General features: G+C 45.9%; 1 protein-coding gene and 1 pseudogene across 3 annotated transcripts in view; both read left to right on the plus strand.

Moving 5' to 3' along the window:
* Window positions 1-26,735, plus strand: part of PLPPR1 (phospholipid phosphatase related 1) — a 266,808-nt gene that overhangs the window by 170,592 nt on the left and 69,481 nt on the right. Inside the window, exon 1 of one of the 3 annotated variants that reach the window (XM_075558994.1) lies at window positions 13,073-13,353. The exons of the other annotated variants lie outside the window; for them this stretch is intronic. The gene's annotated coding sequence lies outside the window, so the exon portion shown is untranslated. Of the gene's footprint in view, window positions 1-13,072; window positions 13,354-26,735 lie in introns of those variants that run through there. 3 annotated transcript variants of the gene reach the window in all.
* The window catches only part of LOC142460181 (microsomal glutathione S-transferase 1 pseudogene), a 30,404-nt pseudogene continuing 14,056 nt past the window's right edge, over window positions 10,388-26,735 (plus strand).

Here is a 26,735-nt window from a genome sequence, read left to right on the forward strand (position 1 = left end):
GTCTTCATGTGAAAGTTGGACAATGAATAAGAAAGACTGAAGAAGAATTCATGCATTTGAACTAGGGTGTTGGTAATGAATATTGAAAAGTCTATAGATTTCCAAGAGAACAAACGATCTGTCTTGGACGACTTACAGCCAGGATGCTCCTTAGAAGCAAAGATGGCAACGCTGGGTCTCATGGACGTGTTGTTGGGAGAGACCCCTCCCTGGAGAAGGACATCATCTTGGTAAGTAGAGGGGCGGTGAGAGAGAGGAAGGCCCTTGCTGAGAGAGATTGGCAGAGTTGCTGCAACAATGGGCTCACACATAGGAACCATTGTGAGGATGGCACAGAAGCGGGCAGGGTTTCAATCTGCTGCACGTTGGGCTGTTGTGAGGTGGAACTGACTCCATGGCCACCACCACCACTACCCCGAATCTCATGAAGAAGCTAAGGCTGAAATGAGACGACATATGTGGCAAAGTATGTTGCTTGGCACATGGTACATTTTCTCCAATGTTAGCAATTCTTATTGCTTTCATTGTATTAGTAAAGCCTGGGAAAAACAAAACTGCTTGTTTCATCTTTAGTACAATTGTTATGTTATCTATGCAGTTCAAGAAACTTTTAACAGCTGTCTTTGAAAATTTCAGGAGTAGTCGACTAAGCAATCTCAGCAGGTAGCAAACTAAAACTACTGAAACAGAAATAATAAAAAGGCTGGTTACAGTATTTCACCAAGAGGAAAGAGAAAAGAACTGCTGAAAAGCCTAAAAGTAGTTGCTCAGTGAAGTCACCAAGACAATTAGAATGAGCCTGAGCAGAGGGAAGGGTAATGAGTGTCAATAATTAAAACTATCACAAGATAGGCATATATGCACACTCACACATTTTTATGTGATTTAGGAGAGCTAAAGCAATAGAGGAGCAGAGAGGGGAGTATTAGACTGGTCATAAGGTGAACAATCGCCTCCATCCAGAGACTCCCCACGTTGGAAGGGAAAGAGAGGCCATGGTATCGGCATTGATGCCTAGATGCTATGCTTGTACGGCAGCGTCTGTAGCCTTGTCCTTGGATCTCACTGTAGGTGAATAGGGCTCGCTGGTATGCAGTTGATGGGTGCTCTCTGGGTGCTCCCTGGTACACAGTAGATAGATGTTTTCCTGGCTGGGTTGCTTGAGGCCGCTTCCCCCTAGAGTTCAATTCAGCACTTTGGTAGCAAGATGCATCAGGAGGAAAGACACCTGGAACACAGAAATCTGGACACCTGCAATCTCATGATAACCATCACTCCTTCTAAAGCCAGAGAGTTTGTAAGGCTTTGCCACCTATCCTCATTATGATAAGCCTGGGAATAGAGTGTTAGCACGAACTAGGCAGTGCTCTGTTTCCTTAAAATGCCCTCTGCCCAGAGATCCATATTAACAGTAAAGAATTCAAAACAACGCACAACCTAGGGGAAATCCATAGCAGACCTGTAATGAAGATGTTCCGCTCCATGTGACATCGCGTTCTCCACTTCACACAATACTCACAGCATTCTATCAGGCCCAGTCTGACCACATGCACCCTCTCTATTGCTACACAGCCATGAAGCCTGAGTGCTTAGCCTTGCCCTCTCCAGAGGGCACAGTCTGGGTTTTCTCAGCTGGGTTCTTCTCTCCATCCTCTTCTCTGAAGCCCACAGCTCACAAGAAGAACATTCACAGTCTTGGGAGGGGGACAGGAAATCCTTCTGGTTTGCCCGTGGTGTTCCCATGCGGGGACCACATCAGACTACAGAAGGGAGAAGGGGATTCCAATTCTCCACCAACCCAGTCAATTACCACCAGGCAGAGATCAGACTGCCTCCCAGTTCTGCCCTCCTTTTACTCGATCCCGGCAGCAGCTGTTCCTCTCCTTCTCTGCTGAGAGTGATGGTCCCTTGCAGTGGTCGCCCACAACGCACAGACAGTATTCGCAGTTACGACGATCTGTTAGGGAAGTTACCGAGCCAGAATCAGCAGACATTAAGGACACCATCGGAGGTCCACCGCAGTGCCTCTTCTCAAGCACCAGTGGTACTTCTCGTCCAGCTCTGGTCGTCAGCTTCTCAGCCCGTGGTCCCATGGCCTCTTCTGTGATCCATGGGCTGGGAAGACCACTTCTGCTATACCTCACAGTCTCTGGTTTCTGGTCTCAGCGCTGCCGCGCTTCTGCTCTAGTGTCTCTGCTCTCCATGGGACATGATCACTGGTGCCTGTCCCCATTGAGGCATCTCAGGCATGCTTTGCTGAGGGCTCTTCTTCCTTAATGGTCCAGGGAATTCTCGCTCTTCCTGCTGCTCAGATGGTCTCTAACAACCACGGGAATGTCAAACCTGACCATTCTCAGAGTTAGAGTCCTCTAGAACTTGTTTGCATGCATAAAAGAGCCATATTAAGAAATTTCGCATCATCATTGTTGTCCCACTTTCCCATCTTCTTTTCTCCATAGTTTTTGGGAGGTCATTAATGTTGCAGCCCCAGGCACAGCTCAAGAGCCCCCTTGATATCAATGGCCATGTCTTCTAGATCATGAACCAGACAATTTTTCCTTGCAGGAGGTTGCCATGTGATTGTAGATGATTAGCAGCATCCTTGGCTTCTCCCTACTAGATGCCAATTCACCATCCTCCAAACTGTGACAAAAATATCTCCAACCATTGCCAACCGTCTCTGGGAGTAAAATGACCCCCAGTTGAGAAACAGTCTTCTAGATGGGCTCTTCTATCACCCTCTAGTCTTTTCTATTTCATAAATGCCATTTAATTCAGCATCTGCCAGGTATAAACCCAAGCCCACTGCCATCAAGCCAGTTCCCACAGAGTGGAACTGTTCCTAGGGTATCCCAGGCTGTACATCTTCACAGAGAGGACTGCCTCATTGTGCTGCCCCGAAGCAGCGTGTCGGTTCAAACCACCAACATCATGGTTAGCAGCATCATGCCTCACCCGCAGCACCGCCAGTTCTTATTTGTCGGATGATCGTGAGGATGATAATTAGATGTCGTTGAGCGGGTTCTGACTCATAGCCACCTTACGTACAACAGAATGAAACACCACCGGGTCCTGCGCTGTCCTCACAATTGTTCTTACATGTGAGCCCCTTGTTGCAGCCAGTGTGTCCGTCCGTCTTGTCCCAGGTCCTCTGCTTCTTCGCTGCCCTTCTGCTTTACCAGGCATGAAGTGCCGAGAGAAGGAGATACATGCAAAATCGTATTTACTTCTTATCTCAACTCTCAAAGAAAGTTATGATTAGATCATTAGATCATTCCCCACATGGGAACATCACGGGCAAACCTTTTTGACGTGAGCAATTGAGGCTCTTTTTGCCAAATATTTCCAAGTTAATGCATGATCCTATCACATTCTGAACCTTGATCTTTCTGACTTCAAAGCGTGTTCCTCTGGTACTACCGAATGCTGCAAACCAGGGGATTAACTATTTACATACATATTGCATTTGGAACAATAAAGCAGCAAAGAAAAACATCAATTCAGCAGTCATTGCATAATTAAAGTGCCAAATATCTGTTAGAACAAATGGTTTTCTTACAATTTTGCCTTTGAGCTAAACGGGAGGTCATTTATCTTAGTAGGTAATGAGATTCACAGGCTTTCCCTTTCCCCAAGCACCACCAGTCTCTTGGTCACAAGCTTTATAAGGAACAGATTTTAAACTGATCAGCTTCCATAACCAAAATGTCCAGATGCAGCACAGGGTTCAGATGATGCTTGATCTGGCCACTTAAAGACTTTCACCAAAGACGCACCCATCCACCTTCATCCACACGGTTCGCATCATGGCTTGCCAGCTCTCTGCTTTCCCCTGTGGTCGTCATTGCCACCTCACGAGTTCCACACTACATCATTCCTCTTACATATATATATTTACCCCTATTTGCTCTCTTGGAGCCTCATGTCTATCCCTACACCAATTATTGAGGAAAGATGGTTGTATATGATTGTAGCCAAAAATAAGGAGCGGAGGCTTCTGAAAGGAAATTGTAGGTGTGAGTCTCAGAAATGAGGGAATGGAATCTCCAGGGCCCGGGTGACACGCTTCTACACCAGTTCTGTGGCCCTGCCTCCTGTGGTTGATAGTTTGGGTTAACAATTGCTCCGTTCCTAACACCACTGAGCCTTTCCCCTAGCCGTGTTTCCCTGGCCTGACACGGCTCAGGTACAGCCGAGTAGTCAGGAGACCAAGGCAATAGACAAAGGTCCACGTGGACGGGGGCCTTAGCCTAGGGTAAGGAGGCAACATGGGACAGCTAGCTGCCCAGAAAGATGCTGTGCTTCCCAGCCCGCCCCGATGGAATGGCCAAAAACTTTCTGGATCTTGGTCACTCCTGGAAAGATCATGGTGTCTCTTGGAAAGAGTGCCAGTTGATCCTCACTGAGTAAAGCCAGCCCGTCATTCTTCAAGGGGAAATGAAGGGAACTGAGCCCTTTTTGAGCACCTACTATGTGCCAGGCTAGTCATATATAGCATGTCTCCCTATAACTCTGTGAGGTAGGTGCGGTTCTCTCTCTTAAAAAGTGAGGAAATGTAAGCTCAGAAGAGAGAAATGACTTGTTCTGAGTGACATCTAAAGTCACAAGCAGTGCATGGATTCAATGGGTGATTCTTCTACCCCCAAGCCGATGCTTTTTATCACAAAAAGGGAATGCCCCAGAGGAAGGTCAGTATGTTTTCTGAGAACCTGATGTTTATCCAACAATATGCTCAGTGTTGTTTGAATGAGTGAGAATGCAAAGCCTTTGCCTTGTCCTCCAAGAGTTAGTGAGTGGAGGAGGGAAAGAAAGAGGAACCCCTTGTGTAATGAGAGTATGTACCCACAGCCGCCTCCGAGCGCAGACGCTGCCTGGAAAATCAGCGTCGGTGCGTGCCAGCAGTCTCGATAGCAGAGAGGAAGCCATTCCTTGAGCAGAAGGGTGGCATGAGATTGCTTCAGGCAGTGAAATCAAGTCCCTAGAGAAATCAGCCGTAGCTGGGGGCAGCCCTGCAGTGAGTTGGGAATTGAAAAGCAGCAGCCGAGAAGGAGGGAAGCCAGCAGTGTCTAGGACAGTCCCATTACAAAGCATCTCAGCTCTCCCTCCGGCTGGTTTGACTTAGAGGCAGGCCTGTTACAGACAGAATGCACTCCGAATCACTGGAGCCTGGATTTAGCTCTGACTCCAACTCTAGTCTGGTAAAGAACCAGGGGGGAGGGTTTGCTGAATTTTTACAAAGCAAATGTAACCATACAATTTGAGTGGGCTCCTCACCAGACACGGGATTATATAGACGCCTTTCAGCTCTGGCAAGAATGTGGTTTCTTGCTGCACCAAAACTCACCCAAACCGCTGCCATTCTGTTCTGGTCTCTCTAAACCCACTTAAAGGGACCTTTGAAGAGTGATGATTTAAACCCCAGGGCTCATTCCTTTACCTGGGATATGCAGATAAGATGACAAGGAAAAAGCCACCCCTTTTACCTCGCAGGTCTAGAGAACAAACGGTGCTGTGCCTTGTTCTGCGGATAAACGGAGGCAGGATTCCTCGCACTGGATTCTGCAGAGCGGCAGGCTTCTGAGAGAGTCTCCAAGGCGGCTGGAGATGGGGCCAGGAGGAAGCCAGTGTGTTTCCTCCCCAGCCTCTCCTCCTGGGGCACCTTCACAACACTCTACTTTGAACAGCAGAACTCTACAGGAGATGAGGAGCCTCGGGTGGTACCGGGAGTTAAGCACTAAACTAGCAATCAAGAGGTTGATGGTTCCAGCCCACCCAGAGGCATCTTGGGAAAAAACAAACTGCAGATCTGCTTCCCGAAAGTCACAGCCCCGCACACCCTCGGGATGGCAGTTCTCGAATACTCTGCACATCCTGGCGTTGGTAGGAGGCGGGACTGACTCCATGGAAACTAGGCTTGGGATGTTTGTTTGTTTGAGGTGAGATTGTGTTTGAGAACATTTCACTGCTAATAAAAAGCTGTAGCCCTAGAATGTGGACCGCCAAACATCTGCTTCTGAAAAGGCCAAGCCATTCTTACCATGTCAAGCCCGAGCGCAAATATGTTAGGGTATTGGTTCAGCAGTAGGATTCGCATCTTCCATGTGGGAGACCCAGGACCCAAGGTCAATTCCAGGCCAATGCACCTCATGCCGGGTTCACATTGGTCTGTCAGGGGAGGCTTGTTTATGGCCGTGATTCTGAATAGGTTTCAATGGAGCTTCTACCCTGATTGTCTAGAAGAAAGGCCTGACAGTCTGCTTCTAAACATCAGTCAAGTAAAACCGTACGGGTGACAGTCATCCAGTCTGCAAGCCATCGTGCAAGGGCAGGGAGCCGGCAGCATCTTGCTCCACTGTGCACGGGGTCTCCATGAATCGGGCTGACTCAGGGTCAGCTAACAGCAACAACACAAACGTGGAAGTCACCAACGGGCAAAGCTGCGGGGCACACCTTCCGGCACGTACATGGACACGGCCTGGTTGATTTATAAGGCCTCTGGTCATGAAATCCGAAAGTGGAATTTTCAGAATTTGTGTAAGACTCTTCCCTCACATCTGAAACTTCCTCCCAGTGAGAATTACATAAATCCTTTCCTAAAGGACGCGCCGCCAGCAAGAACCTACCATGACAGCGGTCTACAGAAAGCATGAGAGCCCGAAGCCGTTGGGTTGCCAGTCCTGGCTGATGGCAGCCAGAGAAGACTACAGACCAAGCCACTGGGCCTGCCACCACTTAAGACTATGAGGAAATCCATTTAAAACTTGAAATGGGAAAGCTGTGTTACATTGTTTTGGCAAGTTGAACTCTGCTGGCAAGGAAAATGACAATTCCAGTGTAAATCGAAAGGCCTAGTCACTTCAGTTACGTTAAAAGAAGTTATATATGTGGAATATATATGTGACATGTATCTATAACACTTAAATATGTGTTTGCACATGCATACCCCTGGGGGGCGGGGGCACTTCAGAAAGCTCATGGGAAAAGGGAATGACAAGATAATGAAATCTTTCCATGAACTTTCTGAAGCCCTCTCCTATATGTATGTGTGGGGAAAAGATCTCTGCACATCTCACTGACTGCCATTGAGTCAGTTCTGACTCCGTGGCCCTCCAGGGCAGGTAGCACAGTCTTGTGGGTTTCTGAGGCTGTCCCTCTGGACCACAGGGAAAAGCTGCATCTTTTTCCCACAGGGCAGCTGGTGGTTTCTGACTGCTGACCTGGCAGATGGTAGCCCGATTCATAACCACTGTGCCACCACATATACCCTGCCACACACACACACACACACACACACACGATCACCAAACCAGCACTTTCTCCAAGGCCCTGTCCTGTTCCTTGTGACGACGACGTGATACACTATCTGGGGCGGCAGCTCCCGCTTTGACAACGTGGAAAGAACAGGCCCTCCAGCAGCCGTAGCAGGGCTCCGGTGAGGAATGCATGACATGGCATTGTGCTCAGCCTCTGGCATTGATGTGATCCGGAGCTGTGCAAAGTGAAAGGCTCCGCAGGAAGGGTTTTCCTATCAATCAGAGTGGGAGTCGCCTTGCTTTACTTGGCCGTTGTTCCCTCCAAGTACCGGTGGTGGTTGAGTTGTTTCTGACAAATACAATTGTGCCCTCGAGGGTTTTTGATGGCTGCTTATTTGGCGGGGAGGGGGGATAGAACAACAAGGGGTACCTTTGGGTGCCTCCAACATTTCAGCTCAAGGCCAAATGGGCTTAACTCACTCAAGGACTCCCGGCTACATACCAGTGGTGACAAAATGATATTCTTAAAAAAAAATTCTTTCAGGATTCAAGGTGCTATAATCAAATAGAGATGTTGATTTTAAACATTTATTTCGGTTCTCGGTGACACCTAATTAAACGCTTCCATTTGGATGACTTAGGATTCCGTCCCCTCTTCACTGAACCCCAAGTAACTGATACTCAGGCCTGGGTCTGAGCCTTTGCGGGACTAGCAATTTATTTCGTGCTTCTAAAGAAGGAGTCTTTGGTGGCAGTGTCACTTGGGAGGGAAGGCACACTGTGTCTGTTTCTGAGCCGGTGGTTTTGAGCACCCTGGAAGACAGCTGGAGTGTAAAAGTTGTGTTCCTATCTGTGGGTTTTCAGCCTGAATCCGTGCCACCTCAGGAATCTGTCATTTGGAGTGCTTTGACAATTAATTTTACCCGCAATTCTTCCTTAAGTGAAAAGAATCATTAAGTCAATTCCTTTCGAGCACATGACATCTTTAATGTTTCTTCTGGGCCATTTGGGGAATGAATTATTGCTACTGTTCACACCGCAGCTTCCCTAAAATAGACAGCACTACAGACCCAGCTAATGAGCAGCATGCCTTACCTGGTTGTGCGGGCTGCTTGGCGCCTTCTAACCCCATACAGCTCACCCGCAGCAAGAGCTAGGCCACGGACGTAGCAGGAGTCACCTACCAACACCCAGGTTTCCAGCACTCTTCCAGGTTGCAAACATTGATGGCGTCCTGGCGAGGCTGTGGAGAAACAGAAACTCCTGTGCACTGCGGATAGAGATGGTGCAAAGTGGAACAGAGCTCAGAGGTGCCTAAGACAGTGAAACCTCTAAGCCCCTAGGACTTCACAGTTCCTTCTAGACCTAGGCCCAGAGGTTTAATGACAGAGAGGTAGGCACCTGTACACCAGTGTTCATTGCAGCGCTCTTCATGTTAGCCAAGAGGCGGAAACGGGGCAAGGACCTAACAACCGATGAATGGATAATCAAAACCTGCGGTCTCCATCCAGTGCAATCTCACTCAGCCATAAAGAGAAATGTAGAGGAACATCGAAATCACTATGCTGTGCGAAATAAGTCAAACACAGAAGGACAAATAGTGTGTGAGCCCACTTATGCAAAAGACTTACAGGTACCAAGGGAGGGGGTGGATCGACCGCACAGCCGAGCGTGAAGAAGGATCGTGCAGTGAACAATAGAACAGCCTGTCGTGAGAATACAAGGGCCCGCAGCTCAGTACGAGGGAGATGCTTTTGACACACGTGTCCGTTGCACCCTTTCCTCACCCTGTGGGACGTCAGACACCTTCATGCGCATCAACGCCCTTCAGTCCCCTGTGACCGTTCAGCCAAGTAATAGAGAAGAGTGGAGTGTTCGAAGCCATGTTCTGATGGTGATTCAGGGTCATAAAATCATAGAAAACCTCTGTCACTTTTCAATCAATCGCCATTGAACCAACTTTAATTCACAGTGAGACCACATGTACCACAACAGACTGGGGTCCACGGGTGTTTGGTGGCTTTTTTTTCGCCTTAAACCATAAAAACAAATGGACTGCCAATGGGTTGATTCCAACTCCTAGTGGCCCTCTGTGGTTTCCAAGGCGGTAATGGCAGGAGTAGATGGTCTCAGCTTTCTCCGCGTTGGTTTGAACTGCCAACCTTGTGGTTAGCAGCCAGGGTTTACCTGGCAGTGCAACTAGGGCTTGTCTTCTTTATGACATGCTTTGAAACTCGGGGCCTTCGAGGGCCAGCCGCTGAATTGGTTAACCATTTAGATCAGACAGGGGTTCCTGTGAGGTGTCCAGCGTTCACCTTCAACTTAAGGGGCATCTGGGTACATTTGATGAGGAAGCGGTGTACCCACACACACATGCTCTATTAAGGATCAAGCAGTCTATTGGGAACATCAGGCATCACTAATCTCAATCGTGGTCAGGATCCTGTTGCAAATTCTCTCCTCCTTAAGCCCCTTGGGGGCTTGACCCAGCCCAGCCAACTGATGCTGGTAAGAATACTGCTCCCTGGGCCGAGGGCCAGGGGCACCAACATGGATTTTGAAGTGAAGAGGTGAGATGTAAGTCTGTGTATGGCTTTTAGTTTCTTCAGTGTATTCATCTGTAATGGTATGAGGGAATACCCCCCAAAAAACCTGGAAAATTTTTTCCAAAGCTCTATATTTAAATTTTTTTTTAAAAAACAACCTTATTGCCTCTCCATTATACTTAATACAGTGGTCAAATATGCTATTCCATTCTCGGAAACGTTTTTCACTCATCTGTTGGGTTGGCTGACACACCTCCCTTGTTAGTTTGTTTCCTTCACCTCTCCTCCATTGTCCAATCACTGTCCTTTCGTGTCCCTCTTCACTCACAGAAACAAAAAGAAGTCACATGGAGTGAGGTTGGGTAAGTCAGGTGCGTGGGGCAAGAGAGAGAAGCTGGTTTTTTTTTTGCCAAAACCTGGTGCACTGAGAAGCCTGTATAAGCAGGTGCATTGTGTGGTGGCAAAACCAGTCCCCCATTTGCCACAAATCAGGCCTTTTCTTTTTGGCCACACACTGTTACACAATCTTTTCAGAACCTCTAAATAGAAAGCTTGATGAACAGTCTGACCTGGCGGACTGAGCTCCACATGCACTCACTACAAGTCGACATTTTCACGTTCAGGAAGTTGGCAGACATCCAGAATGAGGTTTGTCATCCATCAGCATTTCACCTTTTCCGGACTAAGAAAACCACTCGTACACTTGAGTTTTCCCATAGCGCTAGTGTAAGCTGCGTTCAGCATCACAACAGTTTCTGTGGCATTTTTCCCCAGAAGGAAACAAAATTTCACAGCCACAGGCTGTTTTCCTCAATTGGCCATCTCACACACACACACACACACACACACACACACACACACACACACACACACACAAATGAGGCTCGAGCGAAACTGCTTTCAGGGAAAAAATTCACTGTGACCAGAGGCAACCTACTCAGGCAACAGCACTGGGAGCTCTAGTTCAGAGAAATTTGGATGCTCGCTTATGGGGAAAAACTCATACTATAAAAGCTCCGCCCAGCAGTGGGGTACCCCCTCGTTGTGTGTAATGCTTGTCTTACAGGGTTGATGAGAATATATCATATTTAAGAGTGCAGTAGCGAAAAGTAAGTTTCAGAGAGCCCATGCTAACCCCCTCACCCCCGACACTTTTGCCGATTTCCTCCTCTGCGGATTCACAGATTCCAGACCCAAACTGGAAAACAAAACTAGTGACCTCACCCGACTAGCCAAGAATGAAGTGCTCCTGGCCTTTGCCTCCTATGCCGCAATTATTCTTTCAAAAATTACCCTTATGAGCACTGCAGCCACATTCTCTAGAGTAACACCGAGGTCTTTGCTAGCCCGCAAGACTGCGCACTTCTCGGCAAACGGGAAAATGCTAAGAAATAGCTTCGGACAGATGACGGAACCTGTACGAAGACCCCACTTGAGTGACCTTGGAAATATTGTGCTCTTCCTTGGCATTGGCCTCCTCTCTTCCTCGCGTGCACTCCTGCACTGCAGACCCTTCGCTGGAGCACGGATCTACTGCACGATTGCATATTTCACACCCCTTCCCAGCCGAATAGAGGTTTGCCTATTTTTTATTGGCTATGGGATTACATTTTCAGTGGCTTATAGATCGTTGAAAAGTAGACTGTTCTTGTCAGGAGGGTCATATGACTCAACATCTAGTCGGTTTTTGTTAATATTTCTGTGCTTCCAACTTGTAATACATATTTTCTTAGGTTTTAGAAGGGGGCAAGATTTAAGAATTGTGCAGAACACATTTTGAATATTTTGATTGTTATCATTTGTAATTTTTACTCATTGCATATTATTAATCTGGAGAAAGTATGAGTAATTCTTTGCTAAACTTGTATTTCTTAATTGTTGAACTGAGCAAGTGAAATAAAAAATTGAAATGATAAAAAAGAGTGCAGTAGAAAGTACCGCCCAAACATTAACTGTTTATTAGTTTCTGCTTCGTAAATTGTGCTACATTCCCAAGACCTGAGAACCCAAACCTAGTTTTCCTAACTACCTGATGACTTATTTCCCGAAAATGCCACACCTTCAGAAATTAAAATTCACTGTACTTCTTCCATTATTAAAGGCAGTGTGCGTACGACAGGGACAAAAGGTAGGGAACGCACCCATTGTCCAGTCATCCAAAGAAATTCAATTCTAATGAATTTCTCCTCGTATTTCCTATGCACATTTTGTTTCGTTGTACACAATGTGTTAAAATCATAGTACACAAAGGCAGTCCAGAAATTTTGTGGAGAAAATGAAATGAAAAGATAATGGAACTTTTTCATGAAGCCCTCTTGTCTTTGCCAGAAGGCTTCTTTTACCTAATCCTTAGGATAATAATAAGACCATTTTAAAGCAGCTTTGTAGAACAAGCTTCCCTACTCGAAAATGCTGGACACTTGAAAGCTTTCATCTCAAATTTGGTCATAAGAACGTCTTTAACAGGAAGTCAATTTTGGGATCCATACTGACCGCTACGGTAGAGGGCCCATGGAAAGAGTCACCCAGCAAATTCAGCAGCTTCTAAGGCCTCGCCAACGTCTGCGCCTTTTGCCAAGAGACTGAATCCAAAAGGCAATTTGACTGTAGCCTCCTGACTTTAATTAATGTTTAATGCTCGGTGGCAACAGTGCACTTCCTCTTGTACATTCTCATTAAGTTCTTTTGGAATCCGTTAGCACTCTGTTTATAAAGATGTGGATATTTTTTCTAATGACTGTAATGTTGACTGTGGCTGTAAAACCACAGTCCGTGTCTCGCCGTCAGAGATCATGACGGAGACAGTACACACTCCCCCCACCGCCCGCTCCTGGAAGCAATCCAGTCATCTCTGGAAATTAAACACATTCAAAGGTTTAATCACACAAAAGAAAAGCCAGACATATCATGCCCCATTCACTTCAGGTCATTCCAGGATAAACCAGCGTGCACCTTCCTGGGGAGGGCCAAAGCCTGGCTTAAACATCGAGGGTACGGTTGCAGAGTTTTGTAACCCATCATAAATTTCCTTATTGTAAAACTCAATGCATTCTGCCAAGTAAGGATGACTCTGTGTTCATAGAAGCGCCTCTCCTGCTCCTGATACTCTCTTTTCTTATGGAAAGAGAGCTGCCTGGTGGAGACACCGACCTCTCTCAGCCCTGCAGCGGCTCCTCCCTTCACATGGAATAAATCATATGACTGGCAATTCCGGAAGAGCTGGGTATGTGTGACTCGGCGCCTTCCTCCCTCCTAACCCTTGGTAACCATAACCACATGCCACAAGATCTAGAGTCTAGCCTGCGCCTTCTGTGTGGGAAGGACTGAGGTTTCTAGCCCTGTCCGCGACTGCCGAGCCACGTCTCCTTCATTCTGTGGCCCCGTGTTGGGAGGCCCACGTAAGCCACATCCTCCCAGTCATTAGATGGAATGTGGGTCCTTCTTACACGTTGATTCTCTATTGATTCAAAACCACTGGGGAGTGGAAACGGGCGTCTTTTCTGGCTCCTTAAACACAACACCAACACGGAGGACAAACCGCCCACATTTTGCAGGTACCTGGCTGTGTTTTGGTTTTAGTTCTGCTCTACTCCCTGCCTCTCGGTATTTAATTCAGGAGGATGAGGAAGCAGCATGGCTATTCCTGGCCAGAAATGTCTTGGCAGGACTTTAAGATGGATGATTAATATTTCCGCCTGTAATCCTAGGAATGACTATTCCTATTTACTGGGATGCTCTGTGGCTCCATGAATCGCCCGAGTTCACACAGCTGACTAGGAGCAGAGCCAGGATTTGGACTGTCCCGCTCAGGAAAGCTTTTACTACATCTCTCTACAGAATCCCTGCCTGGCCTCTTTCCTTGACGGCCATGATGTTTGGGAGAAGGGAAGAGAGGGCAGTGTTTAGCTTGGGAACCATTTTAATATTCTAAATCCTCTTGGCTACAGATGAGGCATTTTAATTTTACTTTTTTGTTCTTCTTCAATGAGATGCTGTTTTCCGTTTCATTTGGTGTCGTGGATTCTACATGAGGCTGGTAACCACAAGTCATCAGCTGCTGGAAACCAACAAACGAGGCTTTATGCTTCCGTAAGCTTGACAGTCCAGCAAGCCCACCGGGCGGTTCTCCTCTGCCTCCTAGGGCTTGACTCAATGCCCAGGAGTTTGGAGTTCTGAATAGAAACCCACTCCTCACTTACTGACATGGTTAAGTCCCAAAGACCAGGTTGTTGTGCAAAAACAGGGGATGGGCCAGCTGCGATCACAACATAGATGGTGGCTACATCATTACATAGATACAAAACCACTGAGATTCATGGCCAAGCCATGTGGACACCTACTCACCGCATCCAGCGTTACCTTGCACCTGGGCATTCATGACTTACATTGACTTTGTTAACGCACCAAAGAGCTGGAAAGATTTCTTGCTGTTATAAATGCAAAATACTGGATAACAAGAGAGTGGATAAACGAGATGTAGGTGTATACAAGGTGGCTTCAAAAGAAAGATTCACGTGTATACAAGATGTATATAGGTATGCATGCTTTAATAAATGAAGGCATTAATAAGGGGTAGATAAAAGAAATAAGTCATAGATAAAAGGAGCTAGCAAATTTCCTCTAGGTATGGAGAGGGAGCCAATTTTTGTGTGTCTTCTGTGATAGTGCTGTGTGTAACCAAGATGACTTCCCACCCCCACCCCACCCCCAGATGTACTCAGTTTGTTGGAAAGTGTCAGTACAAACGGCACACTCTCGTGAATTTACTATGTAGGGAATTCACACCCCTGAGAAATTTGTAATGCATTTGGGTCACCACAATCTGGAAACCTGTAAGGTACAGAAGCATCTAAGTGGGCTCCACGCTCTGGCGCAGTTTGCTCACGTGGGCTTGCTTTTAGTAACCACTGTAATGCTCGTTCCCGTCCTGTCCCGTGGGCAGCGTCAGGGAGCCTGCCAACACTGTCCCGCTCCATAAGGAATCCGAGGGATTTCCCTCTTTTCTTCCTCGCATGTTTCCGCTTTTCCACTCTAGGCTTTACCCTTCCTTTTCTGGGCCAGACCACGCACCACAATCCAACTGTAGTTTTAAAAGCATTTTCAACTGTAAATGGGGAAAAAAATCACAGATACACATTTCAGTATTTTCAGGTCTTCAGAGCATGGTGCCGTGGTGACGAGACCAGCGTGTTGTCATGGTATGCAAACAAAATGCTTGGTTTGGGTTTTTTTGCTGTGTGTAGTTAGATCGCAACTTGAACTGATTTGTGGAAACCATTTTTGTATCTATGTGGTGCTGTTATTTTTTTAATTACTCTTTAAAGAAAACAAGTTACACAAAAACTTTCTGAGCAAGGCTCTGAGGCCTGGGTGAGGCTCTTCATTCAACAAACGTGAAATCAAATGGACCAATGGCTTTGAAGTAATCTGTTCTCAACCTGGGAGCCAGTGTCACCGAATCTCTTGATAACTCAATAGAAGGGCCCCGGGATGGCGTGGATATCAGCTTTTCTCTAAAGGGTAATCATTCATAAGTATATCTGCCATCTCCTATTTGTCATGGTGGCTGGGAAGAATTCGCATTCCTGGTGTTTAATAATCTTCCTATCCTTGACACCTGTGGACCTGGCTTGCGTTTCCCATGTAGGGTAGGACATGTCGCTAGCGCTCTGTCTCATACACCACGCTCCAAGCCTTCAGGTTTTCCTGCCTGGCACTCCTTTCATGCCTGTGTGTCTTCGCCTGTCCGAGTGGGAGGGGACAGAGAAAACAGAGCCGTATTTGTCGTCTTAGGGACATCTCTAACATAGAGAGACTGTTTCTTCTCATTCTCGTTACAGTGAAATCAGAGCTGTAAGCATCCGAGATGCCAGTTCACCATGTGACAAATTCAGCTCTCTTTCAATATCCAGCACTTGGAAATGTTGAATCTGCAGCTACTATGATAATTCTCTCAATTAGTCTCTATCTATCTATCCATGTATCTATCATTAATCTTACAAAAACTAAATATTTGCATGCTGCACTTTCATTTCTAAAAGTTTCAGGTAGAACAGGGCACATTTCTAGGTGAAATTTTCCACATAAAATGCTTTCCCATCTGCTGATTTGTTGATCATTGGAAAGAACTCCAAATTCCCTCAAGCACTCAGTCCCTGCCTCGAGATCTCTGACAGACCACCAATGCCCCCTGCTGATTAGTTTCCCCAGAAATGGGAACCGGAATTCCTCACTAGCTCCTCTGAAAATAGATGTGTGTGTCTAGGGTCATGTTCATCCGCTTGATTAGCCGCTCATTAGAGTAATTTCTCCTATTAGTCTTTACTAAAGCAGCTACGAAGTTATTTCATGCTTGGATGGCGTCATTAGAAAAACAATTTTAAAGATATACCTGACAAAATGGGAACCAGAACTAACATTTGATTATGATAATGGAACTCCTAGTACATGATGTTTATAGATAAGGGGAAATGTCCCCCTCCAAAGACCTTCATATTTGTCTTTCTGGGGGGTTTGTTGTTGTTGCTATTGGTGGTGGTAGTGGTGGTGTTTTCAGCAGTTCATAGAATGTTAGTTACAACTGGTACAGGTCAGAGCTGGAAACACAGGGAATCCAGGACAGATACACCCCTCAGGATCAATAATGAGAGTAGCCACGCCAGGAGGGCAAGGGGAAGGAGGGGAGGAGGGAGAAAGGAGGATCCGATCACAATGATCTATATATACCCTCCTCCCTGGGGGACGGACAACAGAAAAGTGGGTAAAGGGAATGGGTAAGATATGACAAAATAATAGTAATTTATAAATTACCAAGGGTTCATAAGGGAGGGAGGGTAGGAGGAAAATGAGGAGCTGATACCAGGGACTCAAGTAAAAGAAAATGTTTTGAAAATGATGATGGCAACTAATATACAAATGTGCTTGACACAATGATGGATGCATGGATTGTGATAAGAGTTGTATGAGAGCCTGATAAAAAGATTTTTTAAAAAATAAATTTAAAAAAGAATGTTAGGTACAAAGGGACTTTTAATCATAATGCCCCAGCTTTACTTGAATCCCCTCAATGATCAATTTCTCCAAATGTTTGTCATGCCATTGCTTGAGTTCTTTACACTCACACCACCTAGCAAGGCAACCAGTTGCATCCTCGAACAATGCTGGCACAAAGCGCCGGCAAATTGTGGTTGGTCAGCTTCTGGCTGCTCGTCCGACTATGGCTGTAAGAAAGCTAAGCCCTCTTAGGCTTTCAAATATTTCCACACGTGAGTTTTATTCTCCTGGGCATTCTTGGTGCCCCTAGGAAGAAAAATGATAACTGGTAGAAGAGGAAAAGGCAGGAAGTTAGGGAAGAATGCCAGTAGGATATCAATACCGATCTCTCTCTCTCTCTCTCTCTCTCTCTCTCTCTCTCTCTCTCTCTCTCTCTCTCTCTCTCTCTCACACACACACACACACACACACACACACACATTTTCTCACCCACTTCCTGGTTATTAGGGTTCCTTCAGACATGGCCAGCTTTGAGCGGAATAGAGGCAGCGAGAGCGACAGTTCGCTTCTACGCTGGTGAGGTTTGAATGTGCCCCAGCGACCATTGCAGAGCTCGTTCATCGATGTCTGAACGTTGTTGGTAGACCTTCCTGCTTCGGCTACATGTTCCTAAATAGCCGGTCTACTGGGGGTTTCTGACAAGGTCCATAAGTTAATGAAGGTGGCCTGGGGTTCTTTAAATCAGCACGTGCCTCTCAGGACCGGCCACATCTTTGTGAGATGCTTATCATTCCATGGAGTCATCTGCCGCTTGTCTTCAGACAGACAGGAAATCAAATCCCCTGGTGCTCTCTGTGTAATCTACAATCCCCCTTTGTTTGGTGTACTAATTTTGTTACATGTTTAGATAGTGAATAGCTAAAGCCTTTGCCCTGTTTTACTTCAGCCATAGTAAAACAAGCAATGGCCTTAGGCTGTTAATAGCAAGGACCAATAGCTACATTGATACTGCTGGGCTTGGTCTGCCAACAAGTCCTAAAATTTGCTTTGCTATTATAATTTGATGAACACTTTTCTGATCTGTGGGGCATACTCATATTTTCTGTTACTAGGGGTTAGTGGGAAGCATGTATCCCACATTTAATGTGCGATGCCATCTGGTGGGAGCATGTGTAACTACATGAATCTGAAGAAATGGGCCTCATCGCACTAGAGACCCCTCAACATAAATGTGCCCCATGAATTGTATCCCAGCCCATATGGTCTCAAAATAGACCTTCCGATGCTGAAAACACATCGTTTCAACAACAACACAACTTCAAGGGAGAATATAATGTGGTCTTGAAATAAATTCCCTCACTGCTGTTGAATCCATTCTGACTCATAGCTTCTCCATTAGTCAGAGTGCACTTGCCCCCATGAGTTAGAGAAGCTGTAAATCTTAGAGCAGCAGACAGCCTCCTCTTTTTTCCTGCGCAGTGACTGGAGGGTTCAAATGACTGACTTTGGGATTAACCTACTAAGCCACCAGGGCTCCTTGTGGTCTTCGCGGGGCTCAGATAACACACGATGATGGTACTGTAAAGTAAGAGAAGCAGAACCATGATGCGACCCAGAGGAAGTCTCTGCCGACACAGCGGGGAACTCGAGGCAAAGTCTTCTCATTCAAGGACTCCCCAGTCAGACAGACATGGCTGGAACCTCATGCCTCATCTGCTCAGCCATTAGCTGCAAAGGGAACATTGACTTGGCTCCCAGTGCCTTTCTCAGCCAACAGCTGGGGCCTGCTCTTAAAAGAGCAAGACCTCGGCTCAGAAAGTGAGGTAGACACTGTGGGGCCCTGTTCTCTAGAGAAGCACTATCAGTGACAGTCACATATGTATATAAAGAGAGACGTTCATATCAAGAAAAATGGCTCACACCATTGAAGACACAGGTAAGGCAGTTTAGTTCAAATCTGCATGTCAAACATTAAAGCTGGAGCTTTTCCTGACTCGTGCGGCTACTGGTGCTGGAAACCAGGCAGCTGAACCCAGAGGCAGGAGGCTGGTGGCTGTAGAGGTAGATCAGCAGATCAGATTTTACGGCAGACCACTGCGAGCGCCCAGGATCAGTAGGCAATAGATGGCAGATGGTCAGCTCAAGGACAGCGAACTGGGGCAAATAAGATGATGCGGGATTCATACCCCCAGGAAACACAGAGTTCTTTGCACGGTCTCTGAGTGGATATCAAATAGGCCACACCCCAAATAAGCTATCATTAGGCTGTGCTCTGAGCGAGAGGTTGTGCTCCGCCCATGTCTTCTTGTAGGCACAGCCAAGCTCACACCAAACCAAGATCACAGGCGCTTAAAGGCTAACCCCGGGGGGCTGTCAGCTGAGCATATTCCTTACAATTGGGCAGCGAGTCCTTCCTTACAGGTGGATGCGATCGTCATAGCTCAGGGTTCTTGGTATCTGATCACTTTTGGAGCTCTGCTGGTGCAGAAGAATGTGCTCAGTTTCTAAGCATAAGGTCAGCCACTCAAACCCAGCAGTTCCTCCGGAGAAGGAGCGGGCCGTCTGCGTCTGTCAAGATTGATGGTTTGGAAATTGAATAGGGGCAGTTCTACTCTGTTCTTTGGGGTCCCTGTGAGTCCGGATCAGCTTGCTGGCTACAGGCTTGGTTGTTGTTGTTTTTTAATCACTCTTAAATCAGCATGTGTAGTTGTTTGATCTATTGCTATGTAACAAATAATCTCAAAATTGACTGATAAGAAATTTAGTTGGCTCTGCAATTTGTGGCTAGGGAATTAAGAGTGGGCGTGGCTGGCTAGGGCTTACAGAGATGTCTGGTTAGAGGTTGGGGAGGGCTGCAGTAAGCTGACGGCTCTACATGGTTAGATTTCCATATTGCCATCTTTGATCTACCACAGCTGTGCTTACTCTGAACAGAGTGACTTGCTCTCAATACGCTGCTATTCCGATAAACCAAAAGGCAAACCTGCGACACTACAGTCCAGTAAAACCTGACTCAGGGCGACCCTATAGGGCAGCATAGAATGGCCCTAGGTGGTTCCCAAGCCTTTAAATCTTTCCAGAAGATGATTACCAAATATTTCTCACATGCAGTGGTTGATGCCTTCAAACAGAAGACTTTGATTCCACTAGGGCTCCTCCTGCTATAATATCCGAAAGAGAACAACAACAATGAAGCCCACCCTCTATCAAAAGTGCCCGAGACTATATATACCCCTCTGAGTGCAGATGACCTCATCACCTCTGGCAGAACAGCTCATGGGTTTGAACCCCCGACCTTGGAGTATGCCACTAGGACTTTATTATTACATTAAATCCAAACCAAACCTATTGCCATTGAGTTGTTTCTGACTTACAGCCATCCGATATAGGATTCCCACGGCTGTAAGGTTTAACGGGAGCAGGTAACCTCGTTTTCCTTGCTCAGGGCAGCTTGTATGTTTGAACATCAGCCTTGCAGTTAGCAGCCCAGTGCTCACCCAATAGCACCACTATTGGCCACCTTCCACTATTACAAAAACCAAGCTCACTGCCCACTGATGGCAACCTTAAAGGACAGGGTAGAAGTGCCCCAGTGAGTTTCTGAGACTGCAGCTCTTTGTGAGAATAGAAAGCCCCATCTTTGTCCCACAGCGTGGCTGGTGGTTTCAACTGCTGCCCTTGCAGTTCGCAGCCCAGCACATGTGCTATTAATGGCCTTGTGATGCATGACGCCGCGTGCAAATAGTTTTTGCTTCTTTTATCTTTCCCCTTGGACATGATTTGGGGTCCTTATTATTGACCTTTTAATATTCTTCAATGTATATCTGCCCCAATGAATGTGCAGCATCCTGTCAGAGCACCATATTCTAAAAATCGATGGATACCCTCGGAGAAAAGCAGAGCTCCCATCTGTTCATAGGTTCGAGGACTCTTCCTCGAGCCAGAGGGACAACAAGGGCTTGTGGAAATGGCATCGCTGCGAGGCAGGCACGCTGCGCTAACTACGTGTTCGTCATGCACCCGAAACTATGCTAAGTACTGAAGCTGCAAAGATAAAGAGAGCCAGGTCACCTTCCCTTGAGAAGGTCACAGGTTAGTAGCAAAGATGGACATGCAAATCAATTATGGCAGTTCTGTGTTAAGCACTGAATATAACATGGGGTTCAGTGTAATGGCTGACAGTCTGAGAAACTCTATATAAGTTGCTCTCAGAGTTGACATGATGGCAGTGGGTTCAGGTTAGGAAAGAGAAATCATTTCAGTAGTAACTAGAGAAAGCAAGGACCGCTCCAGCAGGCCCATGAACACCAGAACTGAAGCAATGCAGCCCGTCAAGGAAGGGAATGGAAGGGAAAGCCGTTTGAGCATGTGAATAGCAAGAAATCTGAAAAGAAAAACACAGAGAAGTAACCTGAAGTAGGGTCCTATGAGTAGTGATGGGGGAGTTATATTGCTGTAGGCGCTGTGGAGTTGGTTCCAACACCCAGGACTGCGTATCACAACAAACCACTGTCTGGTCGTCTACCGTCGTCACCGTGATATGTCTAAGCCCATTGTTGCAGCCCCTGTGTCGATCTGTCTTGTTGAGGGTCTTCCTTTTTTTCATGGACCTTCTACTTTACCAAGCACGTTGTCCTTCTCCAGGGGCTGGTCTTCCCTGATGCTTATAGGGCAGTGGTTCTCAACCTGTGGGTCGTGACCCCGTTGGGATGGAATGTCCCTTTCACGGAAGTCGCCTGATTCATAACAGTAGCAGAATTACACTTATGAAGTAGCAATGAAATAATTTTTATGGTTTGGGGGTCACTACAACAGGAGGAACTGTATTAAAGGGTCGCAGAAGATTGAGAACCACAGTTATAGGGGAATTCAGTAAGAGGAGATTGGAATGGAATGTAGGACTCAGCTCATCAGGATCTGGAGTGGAGTGCTAAGGGGTGAGATCTTTATCTTTTACCAAAGGGATATCAATAGACATGAAAATGATAAGCTTAAAAAAAACAAAAAAAGAAAATGATAAGCTTATTAGGGTCAATGTTGTAAGTAGGGTCTTCTGGAATGATAAAGGGAAAGACTTGGAGTCTGGCTGAATATGGACGGGAAAGAAGTCAAGAATAATTACATTTGGTGAGTAAGGAATCATGGATGCTGACACTATTTTCAGTGAGAAAACTACTAGAAGATATTTCAGGAGGTGGAGAGAGAGGGTGTTGTCATTTATATTGGAAAATATTATATATAAGGTACTGAAGATACTCAGTATGTAATCGAGTCAGGACTTCAAGAGAGAGGTTTGAGCTAGAGTTATGAATCTGTGAATCATCAACATAGAGGTGGCAGTTGAAGAGCCATGCAATAAATCCTGCAGAAAGTAGTATCTAAATTGGACTTCCCCTTACATCCCCTCACAGAGGGTCACAAGGAAGAGACAAGCCAGTCCAGGTCCAGTATAGCACCGATGAAACATATAACTTTCCTCTAGTTCTTTAATGCTTCCCCCACCCCTACTATCATGATCCCAATTCTACCTTACAAATCCGGCTAGACCAGAGCATGTGCATTGGTTCAGATAAGAGCTCAAAACACAGGACAGATAAAATGCCTTAGGACGAATAATGAGAGTAGCAATACCAGGAGGCGAAGGGGAAGGTGGAGGAGAAAGGGGGAACCAATCACAATGATCTACATATAACCCCCTCCTCGCTCGGTGGGCCTGAACCTCCATCCTTTGGGCAGCACAGCATGCTAACTCTTTGCCTCACACACAGCTTCCTTAGTAGCTTTGCCATCCAGGAGATGGAAACGTGAGTGGCAGACCAAGGAAGAATTGAAACTAAGGGAAGACTGGGTTTAGTTGCGGGAGAAAACCGAGGCTCTCTGCTCCCATAAAGATTTACTGTGGTGGCAATGCAAAGGCACATTCCACTCGGCCCTACTGGGCCATGGTGAATCGCAATTGACTTGAAGGCATAGATGGGTTAGTTTTAGTTGTATGATATTTGTTTTCATTTTTTTTTAATGAAACAAATGGAAGGTTGGTGGCAACCTCTGCAGTGGGCGAGACTTATCGGTACCATTTTACTAACAGCAGGTGCTGAGTTCGTGTCTGTGTCACTTTTGATCATTATCAAAATATGTTACACTTTTTCTTAACGTTATGATGTGTGAAAATAAAACTATGTTCATTTAAAGAAATGGAACAAACTGAATGGGATGAATGACAAGGTCAAGGGCATGATGGTAGGGAAGGAAGATGGGTAGAAAGAAGAGGTAGTTTGCTTCTATACAGATTTTCAGCCTTGGAAACCCTATGGTTTAGCATCAGGTTTGTTTGTGTGTTAGAGGGCATGGTTTAAGGGGGTTGGGGTTGCCCAGGGAGGGGTGGGTTAAGCATGAGGTTGGTTTCTATAACAGTAGTGCAGAGTGAGTTTCAGAGTCTATATGGGGAGGCTGGGTGAGCGTAAAGACGCTAGGTATCAATCAGGTGTTTGTTGATGGAATTGTTTGCCGACTGCAGGCTTTCCTTCCGACAGTTCTGATGCAAAGAACATCGGGCAAATGAAGGCACCACTGAAATGACCTTTCCCATGCTGGGTTCCCTTGGCTCTGGTGACCACTGCCAAAGAGCCAGAGTGTCAAAATGAACAGACACCCTGTGATGGACAATTATGAGCTACTTAGGAATGGAACTTCCTGAACCTTTTTAGCTCAACATCCCTAGCCTATGTCAAATGCTATGCATGTATCTTCTAAAGTAATTTCGCATTTCGTTGAATACATTTCCATTGACAAGGCATGCTCAGTCACAAGAACAGTGGTATGATGGCAGCGTATTTAGAGTGCCAAGTGACACGGAGTGTGCATTGTGCCATGTTCTGAAAGGTTTTAACTGGAACAATCGTTTCCAAAAGGAACAAAAATCTATCCAGGAGGATGAAAGGGAAGAGAGGCAGCTTAGATGACTTTTCAGAGCCCCCAGTCAAGCACAGACACCCACAGAGTGATTGTTTTTCATAAGAATTGGGAGATTATGGGCTCTCAAAGCCTTTCCTCTACCGTGTGTATTATAATAATTGCTTCTCTAATTCAAATCTCTAAACAGCTTAATGCCTGTTCTTACTCTATTTCCTGTTAGAACACAGCAACAAAGATGCTGAATCTGCTCAATATGTGTTTCCCTAAAGGAAACTGTTCATAGGACTTTAAGCTCTAAATTTATGGCCACATAGCTGGTTGTTTTTTCTAAAGAAGGTAAAGAAAGCTTCCTTCAACTGATGACTCAAATTGAGAAGTGGCTTCAGGGTGGTTAGGGAGAGAGAAGAATAGCTCTCTAAAAACAACAACAGCAAACCTCACTATCATTGAGACATGCCGACTCACGGAAACCCTACAGGACAGGGTACAACTGCCCCTGTGGGGTTCCAAGACTGTGATTCTTAATGGGAGTACAACGTCCTGTCTTTCTCTGAAGGAGAGACTTTCCAACTGCCGGCCGTGCAGTTAGCAACCCAATGCATAACCACTACTCTAGCTAAACATATTTGGGAGCAACCATACCTTATTGTAAACCCACATACACTGCCATCAAGCCGATTTTGACTCAAAGCCACCTTTTATAGGAGTTCCCGGGCTGTGAGTGAGTATGGCCTCACCTTTCTTCCAAAGGGAGACTTGTGGGTTTGAACTGTCAGCTTTGCAGTTAGAAGTCCCAAGCTGACCCAACACCAACACTAGTGGTCAACCAAAATCCCTGGTTCCATCTCATCCTGGGAATGTGCTAGAATTACTTCTGTTCAATTCCAAGCCAGACTCCATGATATGCCAGCTATACTGGCCAGCAGCTTTGGGATCTTACTCATGGCATAAGATCGCCTCACTGAAGCCACCCTTGTTTCCTCCAAAATCATAATAAACTATTAATGAGTAAAAACCTGGTAACACCCCAAATCAGTTCGCCTATTTTGATTCTTCCATAGAAGGAATGTTTTGTTTTTGTTATATCATTTTATTGGGGGCTCAGACAACTCTTATCATAATCTATACATACATCCATGTGTCAAGCACATTTGTATATTTGTTGCCATCCTCATTCTCAAAACATTTTCTTTCTACTTGAGCTCTTGGTATCAGCTCTTCGTTTTCTCCCCCCCCCCTTCCCCACTCTCCCTCCCTCACAAGCCCTTGATAATTTATAAATAATTATTTTTTTCGTGTCTTACCTGATGTCTCCCTTCACTCACTTTTCTGTTGTCCGTCCCCCAGGGAGGGGGCTCTATGTAGATCATTGTGATCGGTTCCCCATTTCTCCCCCACCTTTACCTTACCCTCCTGGTATCACTACTCTCATTATTGTCCTGAGGGGGTTCATCTGTCCTGGATTCCCTGCGTTTCCAGTTCCTATCTGTACCAATGTACATCCTCTGATCTAGCTGTATTTGTAAGTTGGAATTGGGATCATGATAGTGGGGAGGTGGTAGCATTAAAGAACTAGAGGAAAATTGTATGTTTCATCATTGCTACATTGTACCCTGACTGGCTCATTTCCTCCCTGAGACCCTTCTGTAAGGGGATGTCCAATTGTCTATGGATGGATTTTGGGTCCCACCTCCACACTCCCCTGCATTCTAAATGATATGTTTTGTTTTTTGATGCTTGATACCTGATCCTATTGACACCTCATGATTACACAGGCAGGTGTGCTTCCTCCATGTGGGCTTTGTTGCTTCTGAGCTAGATGGCCGCTTGTTTGTCTTCAGGCCTTTAAGACCCCAGATGCTACATCTTTTGATAGCTGGGCACCATCAGCTTTCTTCACCTCATTTCCTTATGTACCTGCTTTGTCTATAGTGATCTTGTCTGGAAGGTGAGCATCATAGAATGCCAGTTTAGAATGACATAGAATGAGTTAGTCAGGGTGCGATGTAGCACCAATGAAGAATACAACTTTCCTCCAGTCGTTCCCTCCCTCCCCCAACTATCATGATCCGAATTCTATCTTGCAAGTCTGGACAGAGCAGAGGATATACACTGGTGCAGATAGGAGCTGGAGGCACAGAGAATCCAGGGCGGATGATACCTCCAGGACCAGAGGTGTGAAGGGCGATACTGGGAGGGTAGAGGGTGAGTGGGTTGGAAAGAGGGAACCAATTACAAGGATCTACATGTGACCTCCTTCCTGGGGGATGGACAAGAGAAAAGGGGGTGAAGGGAGACGTCAGACAGGGCAAGATATGACAAAATAATAATTTATAAATTATCAAGGGCTCATGAGGGATGGGGGAGCAGGGAGGGAGGGGAAAAAAAAGAGGACCTGATGCCAAGGGCTTAAGTGGAGATCAAATGCTTTGAAAATGATGAGGGCAAAGAATGTACAGATGCACTTTACACAATTGATGTATATATGGATTGTGATAAGAGTTGTATGAGTCCCTAATATTTTTTTAAATAATAACGTTTAAAGTAAAAATTTTTTTAAAAAGAATGCCAGTTTAATAGAAAAAAAAAGTGTTCTTGCATTGAGGGGGTACTTGAGTTGGGGCCCAATGTTCATCTGCTTCCTTAATACTAAACCTATAAATATATGCACATAGATCTATTTCTCCATCATCATATATAAATACATTTACATATGTACATGCCTATATTTAGACCTCTATAAATGCCCTTTGCCTCCTAGTTCTTTCCTCTATTTCCTTTTACTTTCCTCTTGGCCCACCATCATGTTCAGCCTTCATTTGGGTTTCAGTAATTCCCAAATTGCCCTTGATCAAGTCCTACCAAGCCTCCTACACCCTCCTCACCATTGATTTTGGATCACTTGTTGTTCCCTTGTCACTGGGTTTGTTAGCAACCCTATCCTTCCCCCTCCCCCCACCTGCCCCTTTCCCATGTCCCTCCGAAACATTCAGTCCTGTTGTTTTCTCCTCCAAATTGTTTATCCTGC

This window comes from Tenrec ecaudatus, chromosome 10 (genome assembly GCF_050624435.1).
Source record: "Tenrec ecaudatus isolate mTenEca1 chromosome 10, mTenEca1.hap1, whole genome shotgun sequence".
In the NCBI taxonomy this organism is placed as follows: Eukaryota; Metazoa; Chordata; class Mammalia; order Afrosoricida; family Tenrecidae; genus Tenrec; species Tenrec ecaudatus.